This window comes from Zonotrichia albicollis, chromosome 16 (assembly GCF_047830755.1).
Source record: "Zonotrichia albicollis isolate bZonAlb1 chromosome 16, bZonAlb1.hap1, whole genome shotgun sequence".
NCBI classification, from domain to species: domain Eukaryota; kingdom Metazoa; phylum Chordata; class Aves; order Passeriformes; family Passerellidae; genus Zonotrichia; species Zonotrichia albicollis.
Window position 1 is genome coordinate 13101729 of NC_133834.1, and position 16902 is coordinate 13118630.

The 16902-nt window shown below is 42.3% G+C and overlaps 1 protein-coding gene across 24 annotated transcripts in view; it reads right to left on the reverse strand.

The window, feature by feature from the left end:
- The window catches only part of RBFOX1 (RNA binding fox-1 homolog 1), a 1150782-nt gene that overhangs the window by 1107478 nt on the left and 26402 nt on the right, over window positions 1–16902 (reverse strand). Inside the window, exon 1 of one of the 24 annotated variants that reach the window (XM_074553025.1) lies at window positions 3747–3777. The exons of the other annotated variants lie outside the window; for them this stretch is intronic. The gene's annotated coding sequence lies outside the window, so the exon portion shown is untranslated. Of the gene's footprint in view, window positions 1–3746; window positions 3778–16902 lie in introns of those variants that run through there. 24 annotated transcript variants of the gene reach the window in all.

A 16902-nucleotide genomic window follows, 5' to 3' on the forward strand; every position in this document is an offset into this window, starting at 1 on the left:
AACCAAATTTGAATTGAAGCCAATGGCAGAGCTTTGCCATCATTTGTATTGCTGTAGTGTTTGCAAGCAGGAACAGCTGCCTGTTCCTGTTCCCACCCAAAGGAAAAGCTGGTGCCTCTCCAGAAAGTGAGGAGGTAATTGCAAATAGATGAAAACAAACAACTGGAACAATATCAGGTAGCAGTGAGCTGGCTCTGAGCACAGCATCAGCTGAGGAATTGCTGCAGAAACCTCCCTGCACCACTCTGCTGCCCTTGGAGCAGAGCACTCTCACTCCTGGCTGTGGGGAAAGTTTCCCAGGCTGGGCTCAGGGAGTGTTCTGAGGGAATCCTGAAGGATGGGCAAGGTGGTGGTAAATCAAATCAAATCAAATCTAATCTAATCTAATCTATTTCATTTGCAAGTCTACTCTTGGCACTATGGATGAGGTACGTGAAGGAGCAGAAATGAGGATGGTGAGAAAAAGATAGATTTAAATTTTATTGAAAACCTCTCCAGAGAGGGAGAAGAAGCCTGTGACAACACAGAGGAACCCCATACTGACAGCAGAACAGCAGCACTGCCATGGAGACAGAACCTTTTTCCTATCATGACATTTGTCAGAATGTCCCATGGCTCACTCTTTGCACACTGAGATGTCAAAGCTCAAAGACATTTCCTGGTGCCTTTCAGTGTCCAGAGGCACTACAAACCAAAAGTAAATAACCCCAAGCATTTACAGTTGCTGTAGGGCCCAGACCATCAGTCAACAAACCATTTATCAAGAGTTTCTGCACTATTTGAAGAGAGACACAGAGCCTGCAGCCCTCGGCTGTCATCACATCCAGGAATCTTCATGGCAAGACCCTGTCACTGCAATATTTTCTGAGAAATCCCTTTGCCAGGATTTCTTCTCCTGGGAAGATGAGAAGCCTGAGCTTCTCCATGTTTTGCTGCTCTGGAATGTGGTCTGGAGATTGTTTATCCAAACATGTGAATTGTTTTTATTTAATGACCAACTACCATCAGCTGTGTCAGACTCTGAGGACACATTTTTATTTTTCATTCTTGTTAAACCTTCTGATGTATCCTTTCTCTTTCATTAGTATAATTTCAGTATAGCATTCTTTAATATAATAAAATACCATAAAATAATAAATCAGCCTTCTGAGAACTTGGAGTCAAATTCTCATCTCTTCCCTCATCCTGGGAACCCTCACAAACACCACAAGACCCCCCCACCCCAGCAGGAAAAATCTCAACACTCTTGCTGACAACTTCTCTCAATAGAATGACTGGAACAGGCTTGGGCAGGGCTTTGCAGGCACTCAGTGTGCACGTCTGCTGTCCCTCCCTGTGCTTTATGATCTCCAATACATCACTGGTGGGAAAACATTGCAGTGATGTATAGCTAATAAATCATTAGAGTATTGTCACTTCAGTGATGAATTGCATGAGCACATTGCTAAAGTGCTGCTCCTCTGAAGACATATTATGTAAAAACAATTTCCTTGGATTTTGTTTTGTTTTGTTTTTAGAGAGTTAAGGTGCACACTCACAGGCTTATTTCTCAGCTTTTTTGATCCCTCAAGAGTGAAATCATTACCCAGCATTTTTCTACACCTTGTAGGTGAAACAGTGTGAAACCACTCCACTCAACCCCATTAAGCAACAGAAAGCAGAACCACATCTTATTAAAGGAACTTCTGGCAGGGTGCAAAACAAAGGTTGCTTGAACATCAAATAAAGGCTGGGTGGTATGAATTTAGCCAAGGATAAAGTGTTGCAAACTGGTTCATCCAACAGGAGCTTTAAACCTCACTTTTTTCTTAATTCTCCTTGTTGCTGATTTCCCAGGGGGAGGAGTGCTGGTTATTCCCAAGCAATGCAGGTTCTGAGAAGTTTCTGAGCTTCCAGGCTCATTCCCACTCCCTGCACTGCACCTTCCTCCTGCCCCTGTGCCACTGAGGAAGGAGCCACCGCTGCTCACACTCCCATAAAGGAAAACCAAGGCACAGAAAGGATGGGTGATTTACTGAGATCTGATGGCTCAGAGGAGGATAAAACCCCCTGAATTCTCTTGCCCACAGCTCCCAGGAGCATCCCTCAGCTCCTAAGTGCTGTTTAATGCCACAGAAGATATTTATTTTGACACCTGCACCATTTGCCATGGATCACAAGCAGCTCCTGCAGCCCTGTGGCTGCAATGTCACCTCCTTGAGGCACAGCCACCACAGCCAGGACAGGCTTGGAGGTGGCAGGAACAGTTCCTAGACTCAGTTCTAACTTGGTTTGATTTACAAAGGTTTGTGTTGGCTTTTATCTTTGTCTGTACTATCCATTCTAGTGTCTCTTAAAAGCAAAACTTGCACCCTTTGTAGTTTGGGATAGCTCTGCCTTCACAGCACCACCTCTTCTTCCTTATTCTACATTTCCCATTTTTCCCTTGAGGTCCCAAGTGGATTTTTTGTCACCTAATTATGTAGAATGTCCCAAATGGAATTCTATGTGGGATTAAGATAATTTTTATTTAGAGATAAGGTAACTGAAAGGTGTTTTAAAAACTTTTATGCTATTTTTAGTTTTCTGTGACGGGTAAGACAATATAGATGTTATAATTCACACTATTACAATTAGAAGCTATTTCTTAATTACAATATATCATAAGTGTTTTTTTGCTTATCAGTTTCAGCTACATTATGTTGTAAATGTTTTAAAGTTTAACATTTAAATCACTTCTTCTAGGTCTTACTAGAATGTATTTTTATAACTTTATTTCTCTAAAATATTTAATCTCATTTTTAAGACTATTTTTAAAAACTTGTTTCTAGTTTTATTTCTTTTTTAATAATGTTTGTCTTATTCTATAATATTTCTAAGTAAGTATTTCTTATCTGAAAGCTTACATATAAATGTATACTGTGTGAACCTTTTGCTAAGTTTTAAAAAATCTCTACAAATCTATTTCTCACATTTTTTGTCACCTAATTATGTAGAATGTATAGAAAAGTGGGTGTTCTCAAAATCCTTTCTGCTACCCACCTTTCTTGAGCAATGCAGCACCCTGGCTTGCCCAAAAATGGGAATAATCATAAAATTACTTTGCTGTTTGAAAAATATAGCAATGGCTACTCTAATTTATCTCCTGGATTTGACACAGGTCCCCTTCCATGCAAGAATTCTCCCTGTGTTAATCTAGAGATAAAGGAGATTACAGTCTCAAAAGTTGTGCTTTCCTTTTCCTTCAAAGCTAATTGTCCACCTGTCTTCCAAAGAGATTAATAAGCTGCTTCAGCCAGCAAAAATCTTGTGTCCAGATAAAGACACCAAGTCTTAAAAGAATTAAGAACTGAAGAAGAGAACAAGGTAAAATCTCAAGTTTAGCAGGAGGAGCAATTAATAGCCAAATCTGCCTCAAACTCTTTAAAATTACACCAGCTCTTATTCTGCTCCTTTGGCCTAAAGGAGAAGTAGCTAAGATGGGGTTTCTCTTCTTAATATCCCTGCTCAATGAGATCTGTTAAAAAAATGGGATGCTTACACACAAGAAGATGAAGCAAATACTGAAATAGTAAAGTGAGTACAAAAAACATGAGCCACCAATGCCCAAGACTGAGGGGGTCCAAAATCTGCATTAGAAGTCTTGTTCATCACCTGAACACCTCAATAAAAAAGTGGCAATCAAATGTAAGGCAGTTCAAACCCACTGAGAGCTCCCTACCAACATTTGGTCTCAAACCAGTAAAGCATTTATCCAGGTAACTTACCTCCTTTTTGCAAGCTCAGTTATAGGCACTTCCATGGTGTTTTGGGTGTTGACTAATTCAAAAGGATGCTTCATTTCAGGATACAAATAAAATCACTCTCAAACTAAACAAAAAAAAAAAAGCAATTCAGAGAGCCTGGTGAGAAACAGAGAAGAAAAAAACCTTCAAGGGAGAATATCTTCAAACCTGCTTTTAAAAGCAGGATTAAAAGACAAAAAGCTCTACTGCAAAGAGAAGATGCAAAGCACTTAGAAATGCTATATTTATTCTGGGCAGAATGCAAACTCTCTTCTTCCTTGCCAAGCCTTCTGATTACATCAGACATCGAGTTTTCCAAATATAGCCTGCTAATTATTGATGGCTTTTTTTTATACCCAAGATAAAAGACTGTCAGGGACTGTTTGAGAGCTCTTCCAAAAAAAGCCTCGAATCTCCCTTTATCTCCAGGATGCAAGTCTTGGATACTCTGGCAGGAAGTATGGATGCCCAGATGCTGCTCCTAGAAAGATCTCAACATATGCCACATATTTTCCCAAATTTATATTTGTGATCCTTTGTGGACACCTAATAGAGCAGGTGATATTCCGTGAAGGATTTAAGGATGGGAAGAAACCTGGGTACAAACTTCTCTGCCAGGCTCCCAACTTGAAAAGCAGCTTCCATTTTCCATCAGTAACACACATTTGTAAGTCCAGACATTTTCCTCAGGGTTCATACCCAAAACAAGCTTTTGCAACACAAATGACTCAAGAGAGAAATCAAGTTGTTTGGGCATGTTTAGTAAAGCTGCAGTTTTCAAATCAAATTTGGCATTGACTTGAAGAGCTCACTTAAACAGCATTCACTTTTCCCAAATTCATGAAAGCGAAAAGTGCATTTTATTGAGTTGCAGGCTGACCTTTAATTCTGAGGACATTTCAAACAAAAATATGACAGGCTTGGAATGCACTGCACTACATCACACTGTGTAATTGTGATTGTGTCAATTGGGTCTCTCCATGCCAGCAATGATGGCAGAGGGAAAAAAGGACAGGAAAATGATCATTGCTTTCCAATTTCAGCCTGTGCTGTTGCCAAGAACCTCATTAACCAGAGTGTTTAAGCAAGGTGCTCAATTTTAGAAATCCTGAGTTTATCCCCTAGGGATTCACTTGTTGCATTCAAGACTTAGATGGCAACCAGATGAGTGTATAAGGCACAAGGTTCTACAAATAATTTATAATCCTGATCCTAAAATGAATCACACAGACAAGCCCATATTTCTGAGGTATGTCTTGGAATAAAATACCTATTGGAAAATATTTAATCCTGGCTCCCTGATGCTGGCATATATTAGTTGCAGTGATAGCTCTTGTACAGGAAGCTATGTTGATCATTTAGAATTTGTTTACTCAGGCTAAGTAAATTAAGAGTTTTAGCAATACCTATTACACTTCAATAAATCCCATGTTTAATAATTAGTGTTTATTTAGCACACAGTACAATAACTGTCCAATTAAATATAGATTAGCAAAACTAATTTTAAAGCAATACTGACACTGAAAGAACTGCCAAACCTTCCCTTTTTTTTTCAGTGTTGATTTTGCTATCAATTTCTCTCAACTATTGCAACACTCAGGAAAATTCCTTTTTCCTACATCTTAATGTCACACTCAAGTCCTGGGGTTTCTCTGTCTGCACTCTCTTCCTTCCCACAGATATACTAACATAAGGTGTTTGATTAATTTGAATTCTAATCTTTCCAACATGCAGTTCAACACATGTTTCATCACACTACAAGCAGCAATGAAAACCTGGACAAGGCCAAGAAGGCAAAAATTAACCCAGGCATCAATTACCATCAGCACACAGCGAGGCCACGATCCCACAGTAATGGGTGCCAGTTCTGGGCCGTACTGAATCACTCACAGGATCTATTTGGTCCGAATCAGCCATAATATCCAGATGTAGGGTAAGAATTTATGCAAAAGGACAAACAGCAGTGTCTCAGCAAAAACTTGATGTCACATTGATGAGGCTTGATATGCCATAAAGCCCTTTGAACCCAGCTTCAGGCACTGTGGGGTTCTGTTTGTTTGTTCAAATTTGGTTTCATATAAACTATCAGGGTGATTCAACAGCAGAGCAGCATTCTCCCTCAGAAGACCAGTCAATTTTCAATCTATTAATATGAACTAAAGCCAGATTTATTATGGCTGAGTGTAACTGCTCAGTTCCTTCCAGTTCAGCAAAGGTTCCACCTTCGATCCGAGCTCGGAAGCAAATTAGACTTTACACTCTCCTGAGATTCAGGAGCACATTATTGCTTTATTATTGCTCTGCAAAGGGACAAAACTTTCAACCCCATTTAGCAGCTGGATGAGCTTGCACAGCAAGTCTCACGGAGCATAAGAGGTGATTGGTGACAGCTAACACAGCTTCACTGAGGGCACATCTTGTGGCTGCCTTTGAGGGAGCTACAGAGCTGGTAAATTAGGAGAGAGTGACTGATATTCACCTCCCTGGACTTGTGCAAGGCATTTGCCACTGTCCCACATGACATCCTGGTCTCTGAACCATGGATGTGACAGAGGGACACTGGGTGGGGAAGTGTCACCGTGATATTTTCTGAAAAGTCCCTTCGCCAGGATTTCTTCTCCTGGGAAGATAAGAAGCCTCAGCTTCTCCATGTTTTGCTCCTGTGCAATGTGATTTGGAGAATCATTTATCCAACATGTGAATTGTTTTTAATCAATGGCAAATCACAGCCAGCTGTGTCAGACTCTTAGTCTGTCATGAGTTTTCATTATCATTCTTTTCTAAGCCTTCCGATGTCTCCTTTCTGTTTCTTTAGCATAATTTCAGTATATCAAATCATATCATATGAAATCAGCCTTCTGAGAACTTGGAGTCAATTCTCATCTCTCACCTCATCCTGGGGACCCTCACAACACCACAACAGGGAAGGAGTTGGGATGGTCACAATGTGCTTGTTACTAATGAGTTACTGCCTGAAGTGACAGAAACCTGGGCTACTGCAGGAGGGAACATTTCCCTATTTCATTTCCCCTTTGTTCTGAACACGGTGTTGTGGAGGGTTTTTCAAACAAACAAAACTCTCCTTTGTTCATGATCTGAAGGCTGGACTCAAAGCTCTCATTAACAGTTGAGTGGCTTCACAACTCAGAGCTGTGGCTGATGGCTCAATGTCTGAGTGCAGTGTAGGGAGCTGTGCTGTTCCTTGGGGTCAGCACTGGGACCAGCACAGGGACAGGGGGATCACTGCACCCTCAGCACACCTGGAGAGGGCACCCCCTTGTGGATGCCATCCCCTCATTCCTGACACACACAGGAGGGAGGAGATGGCATCCGCCAGGATCTGTCTCTGGCATAGATTGCCCAGGCTTCTCCCCAGTGGCTGCCCCATCCCTGGAAATGTCCAAGGCCAGGCTGGACCAGGCTTTAAACCACCTGGGATAATGGAAGGTGTCCCTGTCCATGGCAGGGGTGAAACAAGCTGATCTTTACGGTCCCTTCCCATCCAAACCATCCTGTGGCTCTACAATAAATGAGCAGTACCCTGCCAGCAGTGCTGCCCTGCAGCCTGCACCTGCTGCTGAGCTGGGACTTCAACCCCATTACTGTGAACCTACACCAGAGTGATTCTAGCCAGGCTTGATTTCTGCCTCCAGCAGCTTTGCAAGCAATTAAAATTCATTACATGCAAAAACCTACAGAAAAAAGCTCTAGAAAAATCAAAGTAGAATTCATATCAATCAGTGTAAGGCCCTGACATCCCAGGCACACCCTTCCCTCATTGGCCAGAAAACAAAAGCACCTGAGTTTTGTCTCCCAGTAAAATACTGTTCATATTGCTCTACAGGTTTGTGCTTTCAGCTATAACCACCTTAACAGGCCATATTTAACATGCCATAGTCTCCTTTTCTGTTGGTTGCCATCATTCCCTTCTCCCCTGCTCTCTGGAGAGTCAAAGTGCATCCAAACCACCCACAGCAAAGTTTCATCTCTTCTATTCTGGAGTCAAGGCAGAGTCACTCTCTTGAATGATTTAAACTGGGGCTGGTTCTGAGCTGTGAGGGTCCCACTGGGGCTGGGTTCAAGCCATTCACATCTTTTCCTGCAGGAATATTCTTACAAGTCCCAAAACACTCCCACATGTCAGGGACTGGTACTGGAGGGATTTACCAGCTCAGCCAGGCCCCAAAGCAAAGCACCCACTGCCTCATTTCACTGGCCAGCCATCCCTAGAAACCCTCCTGAGGGGATCTTTTTGCTTTTTTTGCTGGTGTTTTCAGCGTTGCAGCTAATGCTGACTTACTGATGTGCAGGATGAAAGGCACTTCAGTGCAAAGCCTCTGATCTGGAATTTCTGTGCATGTCTAAAGAGTGGCAGCTGAACTGCACTCACCTCTACACCAGCCAGTGCAGTTTGGCCAATTGGTGCTGTGCAGGTGTCAGCTGAAGTGACACAAACCTGCAAGAGGGAACGTTTCCCTATTTAATTTCCTCTTTGTTCTGAACAAGGCTTTGCAGAGGATTTTTCAACCAGACAAAACATTGCTTTGTTCAGGATCTGAAGGCTGGACTCAAAGCCCTCATTAACAAGTAAGTGGCTTCAATAAGATTATTTCTGTTAACAAAGATTGCATGATTGAGCCCAAATTAATTTTTTCCCCCAAAATTCTTCCTATATCTCTGCCAGAGAGATCACAGAGAACTTGTCAAAAGGGAAATAAAAACCAGACTTATGTTAAGTAGGAATAACTACAGCTGACATTTTCCATCAAATGCTATTATTCAGAACAAAAAATACCTGCCCTAACATCAGTTGATCTAAAATCAGGCAGCATCTTGGCTGAATCAATGCCCTGAGATATAAATCCTTCAAGAGCTACCAAAAATGAATTCCCACAGACAGAAGCCTCTCCTTCCCAGTGAAACAACGTACAGATGCTGAAAATAAGGTATTCTGATGAGCAACAAAGGCAGGCTCTTACTTACACTTGTAATCACTGAGGAGCACATGCAGAGCTGACTGATTAGCAGCCTGGAGGTGACATATTAACTCAAATTACCTGGAGTAATTAGAGCCAATTTGCTCAGAACCATTAGCAAACAGGAGAAAGGACGAAGCTGAGCCTAAAAGGCAGTGCCTAGGAGAGCCCTGCCCAGCCTGCCTGTGGAATGTGACTCTGCTGCAATAGAGCACTGGAGAAACTGAATTAAACCTTGCCATGGCTTTGGTCTGCCAGAAATCCTCAAGGGGATTTTGACCAGTTTCAGTTTTGCCCTATGTAGATCCTTCCTAGAGGAGATTCCTTCAATAACCACTCACTTATTCTGCAAATTTATTCAAAATATTTCTCTCAAGAACAATGTTAGAAATGTGATTTGGAACAAGAGAGGTTTAGATGTCTTTATACATTAAGAAAGTTTTGCCGCATTAAATCTGTTTGAATTACTCTTAGTAGTGTTAAAAGTTACATAGAAATTTGCACATTCCTAGAGAATACACCTCAGTAAATATAATTCTTTATAAATGCTGAAACAAAAAAACATCTGAAGACACTGACAGTGAAGTCTTGCCTTATACTCTAAACCAAGTAGTTTCAATGACGTTTAGTATATTCATGTATCAAAAAGCAATCACTGGCTCTGTATATCTGATAAACCATGTTGATAACAAGGCAAAATTTTGTTAAGTACACTGAGTCAAGCTAATTTGTAACATACATTTGCTTTGCACTTTTCAACCTCCAAGAGCACCCTTTTTTTCCCCTGCTTTTAACTCTGACACAGACAAATGGATTAGCTTGTTTGGGGCATGTTTCTTGTGGATAATTTCATGTAGTGGAAGGAGATAGTTTCACTCGTGGTCTGGAAAAAGGTGGTTCTAAATTTTGTATAATTACTTTGAACAACTACTTATACTAATTTGTTTTCTCCTAAATGTGAGAAGGCCCAATTTCCACTGAAGTTTTTTTGGCAAGAAAATTTCCTTGTTAAAAAGAAATTTATAAGGAACTGGCATTATTAACATGACTTGATGCCACTTCCCAAGACTGGTTCATTTGCTAAGAACAAAATAAAGGTTACAGCAGACCTATATTGGAATGTACATATTAGGATAAAACTCAGTAGGTTTTCTCTGTATAAATGAGAATACCAATTGATTAATCCAATAGATCATTATCTATAAAGGGCTTAAATCCCTACATCTCTCACTGGAGCCACAGGTGAGAAAAACCAAGTACGGCATTAGCAGGGAATGCCCTGATGAAGGCAGGAATGATGAGTCTGACTCCATCTTCTCAGAAGGCTAATTTATTACTTCATTATACTATATTGTATTAAAGAATACTATACCATACTAAAGTATACAGAAAGGATACTTACACAATGCTAAAAAGATAATAATGACAACTCCTGACTCTTCCCAGAGCCCTGACACAGCTTGGCCCTGATTTGCCAAAGAGTGAAAACAACTCCCAGCAGAATCCAATGGAACAATCACCTGTGGGTAAACAATCTCCAAACACATTCCACATGAGCACTGCACAGGAGAAGCAAATGAGATAAGAATTGTTTTCCTTTTCTCTGATGCTTCTCAGCTTCCCAGGAGAAAAATCCTGGGTGAAGGGATTTTTCAGAGAATGTGAATGCCACCATCCCAGCAACTCAGCTTGGTTGCTGAGAAGAACCAAGCTGAGAAAAACCAAACAACTCCTCCATCTCCAGCCAAAGGGATGGATGAGTGTGTGGAGGTGCAGGTGTTCTGGAAGCACAGCAGCAGCCCAGGCCCCTGCAGGAGATGTCAAACCCACACCCAGATCCTGATGTCCCATGGCACAGGTGTGCAGGGAGAGGCACTGCAAGGCCAAGCTGTGTCACTGTCATATTTTCTGAAAAATCCTTTCACCAGGATTTCTCTCCTGGGAAGCTGAGAAGCCTCAGAGAAAAATGAAAACAATATTATCTCATTTGCTTCTCCTGTGTTTTGCTGCTTTGGAATGTGGTTGGAGATTAAGTAAAAACATGTGAATTGTTTTTACTTAATGACCAATCACTGTCCAGCTCTGTAGGGACTCTGGAGAGTCACACGTTTCATTATTGTCTTGTTAAACCTTCTGTCTGTATAGTTTCTCTGTTCTTTAGTATAGTTTAGTATGGCATTCTTTAAAATCATATAATACCACAAAATAATAAATTAGCCTTCTAAGAACATGGAGGCAAATTCATCATTCCTTTCTGCCACAGGGAACCCTGAAAATACCACAAAGCTGTGTCCTCCAGCTGCCTCCAAACTATTCCCTGGGGTTGCAGGGCTGGCTTGTGGATCCTCCCCTCTGTCCCAGGGGCTTTGGGACACTCTCTGAGGCTCCAGAAGAAATCCATCTCTCCCTGCATGCCCCCAGAGCAGAAAATGCTCCTCACACCTCAAATGCTCTCCCCTGTGTGGAGCACAGCAGCTGTGTCTGCCCTCTGTCATTTTTCCAGCAGAGTTTTCCAGCACCTCTCCCTTATTTCCCCACCAGCAGGAGCCCATCCAGCCTGCCACTCTGACACTCACAAAAGTGTCAGGCAAACACTTTGCTTACCCTCCCTTGCTGCTGGCCAACACTCAATTTTGCATTATTGCTTTGGAAAAAACAGAAAATCTATCTTGAGTGTGCTGATGTTTCTTCCAATACAAATATTTGGGTTGTAGTAGCCGAGGGTTTTGGTTGAAATTAAACATTGTAAGCAGAATAACAGCTATTGGAAACTGTTTCAAATCTCAGGGCAGAGAATAAGAGCCCAGAAGTTGTCACTACAGCTAAAAGATGGAAAGATATTTTTAAAGTATAAATAAAGACATAAATAAAATGAGTGAGAGAATCCATGGAGATTTCTGACTTTTGAAGACAAAGAACATGAAGAATCTGTTTCAAACATTAATCTTCTATTTTTCCTTTAAGGTTTGCCACACAAGCACAGATGAAAAACTCCTGGGAAACAGGAAATAAACTGGATTTGATAATTAGGATGTGAGTTTCAAATAAATTGCAGGCATTCCTACCCTAAATATAGTGAACTCAAATACTTTAGGACTCAGGTTCAGATGTTAACTGCACAAACTATCACATTTAAGTGCTGCAGGCTCAGTGGAAATTTAAGATGAATGTAACAGGAAAAGCATTAGTAGTCCAGAGAATTCTGGAAATACAACAGGGAAATTATTTTTAAAGGACCAGAAGACACACAATGTGTATCAGTACAATGAGGAGAAACAATGGTCTCAATATAGATTTAGGTAACAGATCTAGCACAGATCTGAGTCTAACCAAGCTGCAGAAGTACCAGACCCACAAAGGAAAGCAGCTGGAAGACAACTTGACTTGTTAGATTTTGCTATAAATTGCCTTGCAAGCCCTTGCCACTCAATAGCAGCACAAGGTATTTGAGGAATTTTGCCTTTGGATCTTTGAGCCCACAGTATTCACAGCATGAACCCTACTCAGAACAACTGGAGCTGCTGAATTACCCTGGAAACCATCACAGACAGACCCCAGATTCTCCATGGTCTCCTCTGCACTCCCAGAAGCAACACAATCCTTATTTCATTTAGATATGCAAAAAAGGGCAAACTCTCCTTTTCTCATTTTTCATTCTCAAGAGTCTCTGCATTTCCTGATTCCAGAGGAACCAGAATCAAGAGGCAGAAAAAAGACAGATTTTCCTTCTCTGTGTTTTTCTCCCAGCTGACTCAGAAGAAAGGAGCACCACAATTCAGAACACAAGAACCGTTTTTAGAAGATTTCCACTTCACAGCCTCTGATTCAGACACCTCAGGTGAGGCTGCAAACTGAGCTAACCCAAACAGAACCAGGACAACCCAGGACTTCCCCTTTGTCTGATGTTATCCTGTCGCCTACATGCTGCAATTACTGTCTGAAAGCATCCAATTCTGTTGGGAAAATTGCCTTAGCATTGTGACCCTGCTTTGTGGAAGAGTAGAACTAGGACAAGACAGGGGCAATCACAGAAACTTCTGCTGGCTGCTAATTTGGCCCCAGAAGTCCTAGGTAAAAATTTAAGCTTTACACAGTAAATGTGCAAAAGAAAGTACTGCAGCAGGTACATGGACCAAATTTGCTAAATTTTTTTAGAATTAGAATTGCAGGTGCTGGAGAAATATAAAAGACAGTAATTATATAAATTTAAGGCAACTTAATAATTTAATAAGGAGAAAAAGAAAACATGGAAAGAAAAATAAATTCAAAGATGCTTTTGCAGCACAAGGTTTTGAATGGATGTTCTTAAAGAGCACCAGTTGTGAGGGCCACTTCACTAATGGGAAATTAACAGTTGTACCAGGGTCCCACTCCCAGTGAACCCCAGTGCCTTTGATGTGCTTTGAGGCTGAGGATCAGAAAGTGACATCTGGAGACAAAAATATCAGCAGCTCTCTGTGACCTAGCTGAATCACCAGAGAGGGTGCCCCAAATGCACCAACCCATGGACCAGCACAGTCAGATCACAGAATCACAGAATGATCAGGTTGGAAGAGACCTTCAAGATCATCGAACCCAGCCTCAACAACTCAACCACACCCTGGCACCCAGTGCCACATCCAGGCTTTGTTAAACACACTCAGGGATGGTGACCCCACCACCTCCCTGGGCAGCCATTCCAGAACTTTATCACTCTTTCCATGAAAAACTTTTCCCTAATATCTGACCTGAATTTCTCTTGGTGCAGCTCAAGGCTGTGTGCTCTGGTTGTGTCAGTTCCTGCAGAAAGAGCCCAGCCCAGCTGAGCACAGGCACCTTTCAGGAGCTGCAGAGAGTGATGGGGGCACCCCTGAGTCTCCTTTTCTCCAGGCTGAGCACCCCCAGCTCCCTCAGGGGCTCCTCACAGGGTTTGGGCTTCCAGCCCCTCTCCAGCCTCGCTGTCCCCTCTGGATGTGCTCAGTGTCCCAAGGTCCTTCCCAAACTGAGGGCCCAGGGCTGGGCACAGCACTCCAGGTGTGCCCTCACCAGTGCCCAGTGCAGGGGCAGAATGAGCTCCCTGCTCCTGCTGGCCACGCCATTCCTGATCCAGGTCAGGACCATTGGCCTTCCTGGCCACCAGGGCACTCTGCTGGCTCATGTCCAGCTGCTGTCCATCAGTGCCCCCAGGTTCCTTTCTGCCTGGGCACTGTCCAGCCACACCATACCCAGCCCAGAGCATTGCAGGGGTTATTGTGGCCAAAATGCAAGACTGGGAACTTGAGCTGATTAAACTTCATCCTATTCGACTCTGCCCATCCATCCAACTGTTCCAGGTTTCCTTGCAGAGCCCTCCTACCCTCCAGCAGATCAACACACAATCCCAGCTCAGTGTCGTCTGCAGATTTACCAACTAGAATCTCAATCCCCTTATCCATTGCATCAATAAAGATATCGAACAGGGCTGGCCCCAGCACAGAACCCTGAGGGACACCACTGGTGCCTGGCCCCAGCTGGATGCAGCACTGCTCACCACCACTCTCTGGGCCACCCAGCCAGGTCTGAGCCCAGCACAGAGTGCTCCTGTCCCAGCCCTCGGCTGCCACCTTTTCCAGGAGTGTGCTGTGGGAGACAGTGCCAAAGGCCTTGCTGAAATCCAGGTACACAACATCCACAGCCTTTCCTGCATCCATCATGAGGATCACCTGGTCATGAAAGGAGCTCAGGTTGGTCAGACACACCCTACCCCTCCTAAACCTCTGCTGGCTGGCTCTGATACCCTGCCCATCCCCAAAATAAACTGTATTAGTGTGCCTTACTTTACTTTGATCCCATATTCAGGAATCCTTATTTAGAAAACATCACATCACTTCTACAACAACAGGATCTAAGCATGTTTTCAAAATAGCCCAAGGCAACACTTAGAAAAGTTTGAATAGTTCTAATAATATAGGTGCTCTGGGTATTCTTTCAGGTGGAGATATTTAAGTACAAAGAGGACACCTGTGTTGGGATCAGGATTTTGCTTCAAACAACAAAAGACAACATGGAAAACTGCTAATGCTATGATCCTTAGAGCACTCCAGGCAGATGTCAGCTTTGGTGAGCTATTTCCTTCTGCAAACAGTCTGGTCAATGAGCTGTGTTTGGGTAAGTGACTGAACCTGCTCTGGAGGGGACAATGCTCCCACTCCAGGGACCTGCATCCACTGATTTCTGTCTTTCCAGCTTCATGCTGCATCCTGAATAATCTCTAAATGAGACCTTTCACTCAGGCAGTAAATCTCAGCCTGCTTGTCCACCTTGCTACATTTTTCTCTGGAGGAGCCCAATTCCAATGACCAATGTCTGTATCACGATGATCCCATGGCATCCCCGTGGCACAGGAGCACAGCCCACCTGCTATTGACAGCGGGGCTCCAACCTCCTTTTCCAGCTTTAATATCTGCACCACTGTGCTCTCTGCCCAAGCTGCACTAATCAATGGAAACAATACTCAAGTTATAGCTGCAGCAAACTCCTGGATGCTGTTGGCTGATCATTGAACAGTGGAGTTAGAGAGCCCCCAGTAGGCTGCAAACACAGCCCTATTTCACCTAACAACCCTTAGGGTGCTTTACAGTAGGGCAAATATCAATTTGAATCTAAGTTTACAGAGGCTGGTAGCAGCTAGAGACTGAAATATGATTTTATTTTTTGCAGCTGTCTACAGTGCACAGAACACAGAGCCTTGGGGAAACATGGGTTAAAGTGACTGAGGTGAGATTAAAGTGATTTTTCCAACTAAATAGATACATTCACTTCCCTTAGATAAATAAAAGTCCTAAGTTATGAAATAGTCTACTCCTCCAAGAGTGTCCTGCTCACAGCCAGCTTATCTTCACACAAAAAGTTTGCATCTGAAAACCACAGAGATTAACTTATCTTTTAAACTCAGACTAAAGCTGAACTCTGTGTCTTTACTGGAAAGTCAGTACCTTGTGAGGCAGCTTTAAAAGCAAGACCTTAATCCTGAAATAGTAGACAGCAGCCTCTCAAAGTTACATTCCAGAGAATTCAGAAGTTCTGTCATGAAAAATGTATAACTTTTGAACTGAACTAAAATATATCCTTTATTTGCTTATTACATTGAGTGGCCAAGACTGTAAGGAAAGTTCTCTAAAATCCATTATTGTGTCTGTCTGGTTTCTCTGTTTCTGGCTCTTGCAGGTCACCACTCTACTGATAACTATTTTTGTCACTAATAAAATGCTAGAGAGTTACTACCAACCCAAAAGGACAAAACCCACAGACCTGAATTCCTGCATTCCTTGCTGCTTCCAGATGAGTGGGACAATGGTGCTGAAAGTGACCAAGAGTTTTAATGTAGAGTTCCTACTGCAATATCAGATACTCCTCAGGACAGCCACAAACCCAACCAGTTGTACCCTGCAGCTTCACTGCACTTCTGTTTTAACTTCTCCTGGAGGCTCACGACAAAATCAGATAACAAACCAGTTCATAAGTTCTTATGGGACCTTATTATGATAATTCTGAGAAGATTTTTAAAAAAAGACAAAAAACCACAAAAAATCTAGTTTGATCACCTTTGAATAAGGGCCAATATACAAACACTTCCTCAAGACATCTCTATAGGTTGATCATTTTGTCCTGCCTATTGCAAAAAAAAAAAGAATCACCCACTCCCCATCTTCAATTGTCTTTATTCTGAAGGCTCACACAATATATCAATGGAGATTACTTCCAGAAATAGAAAATCTCCCCTAAGGCACTCTTTTCCTCTTCATATTTTCACATTCACTCAGATGGGATGAAAATGTGGCTGGTATCAAATCAAGACTGTAGGGCTGGGAAACAGATGATGCCAGATTTAACTGGGGCTTAGAAAAAGACACTTCAAGGTAACAGGAGCATCTGCTACTCCTCATTCAGGAGTGTAACAACTTCAAAAGCTAAATGACAGCAATACATGTCATTTGTACTGGCATTTTCACTCACACTTCCTTGCTAATATTGCAATTTTGGCCAACCATAAAGGCAGCATGTTTTATGTTCTTCTTCAAGGCTGGAAAGGCAGAGACGGCAGCCTGGGAGGTAAGAGAGACAAAATCCTCAATATGAAAACACAAATGCTGATGGGCAGAATAAAAATAAAACTTCACCATCAGCTGTGACAGGCTGAGATT